Source organism: Seriola dumerili, unplaced genomic scaffold, assembly GCF_002260705.1.
Source record: "Seriola dumerili isolate Sdu_G_001 unplaced genomic scaffold, Sdu_1.0 BDQW01000260.1, whole genome shotgun sequence".
Lineage (NCBI taxonomy): Eukaryota > Metazoa > Chordata > Actinopteri > Carangiformes > Carangidae > Seriola > Seriola dumerili.
The window spans coordinates 317,410-319,027 of record NW_019174515.1 but is presented as its reverse complement, the minus strand read 5'-3'; positions in this window follow the sequence as shown (position 1 = coordinate 319,027).

Genomic DNA, 1,618 nt, shown 5'->3' with positions numbered 1-1,618 from the left:
AAGGCATAAAAATGTCATGTTATAATAAGGCATAAATACGTCATAGTATAGTAAGGTATAAAAACCAATAAAAGTAATTTTTTAAAAAAAAGGCATAAAAATGTCATAGTATAATAAGGCCTAAAAATGTCATAGTATAATAAGGCATACAAATGTCATAGTATAGTAAGGCATAAAAATGTCATAGTATAATAAGGCCTAAAAATATCATAGAATAGTAAGGCATAAAAAGTAATAAAAATGTCATAGTATAATAAGGCCTAAAAATGTCATACTATAGTAAGGCATAAAAAGTAATAAAAATGTCATAGTATAATAAGGCATAAAATGTCATAGTATAATAAGGCATAAAAATGTCATAGTATAATAAGGCATAAAAAGTCATAAACAGTCATAGTATAGTAAGGCATAAAAACCAATAAAAGTAATTTTTTAAAAAAAGGCATAAAAATGTCATAGTAAGTCATAAAAATGTCAGTATAATAAGGCATAAAAATGTCATAGTATAGTAAGACATAAAAATGTCATAATATAATGATTCATAAAAATGTCATAGTATGGTAAGGCATAAAAAGTAATAAAACTGTAATAGTATAAAAAGTCTTAAAACAGTCATAGTATAGTAAGGCATAAAAACCAATAAAAGTAATTTTTTTAAAAAGGCATAAAAATGTCATAGCATAGTAGGCATAAAAAGTAATAATAATGTCATAGTATAATAAAGTCTTAAAACAGTCATAGTATAGTAAGGCATAAAACCCAATAAAAGTAATTTTTTTAAAAAGGCATAAAAATGTCATAGCATAGTAGGCATAAAAAGTAATAATAATGTCATAGTATAATAAGTCATAAAAAGTCATAAAATAGTCATAGTATAGTAAGGCATAAAAACCAATAAAAATAAATTTTAAAAAAGGCATAAAAATGTCCTAGTATAATAAGGCCTAAAAATGTCATAGTATAGTAAGGCATAAAAAGTAATAAAAATGTCATGTTATAATAAGGCATAAAAATGTCATTGTATAAAAAGTCATAAAAATGTCATAGTATAGTAAGGCATAAAAAGTAATAAAAATGTCATGTTATAATAAGGCATAAAAATGTCATTGTATAAAAAGTCATAAAAATGTCATAGTATAGTAAGGCATAAAAACCAATAAAAGTAATTTTTTAAAAAAGGCATAAAAATGTCATAGTATAATAACTCATAAAAATGTCATAGTATAATAAGGCATAAAAATGTCATGGTATAGGAAGGCATAAAAATGTCATAGTATAATAAGGCATAAAAAGGCATAAATACGTCATAGTATAGTAAGGCATAAAAACCAATAAAAGTAATTTTTTTAAAAAAGGCATAAAAATGTCATAGTATAGTAAGGCATAAAAATGTCATAGTATAATAAGGCATAAAAATGTCATAGTATAGTAAGGCATAAAAAGTAATAAAAATGTCATGTTATAATAAGGCATAAAAATGTCATTGTATAAAAAGTCATAAAAATGTCATAGTATAGTAAGGCATAAAAAGTAATAAAAATGTCATGTTATAATAAGGCATAAAAATGTCATTGTATAAAAAGTCATAAAAATGTCATAGTATAGTAAGGCATAAAAA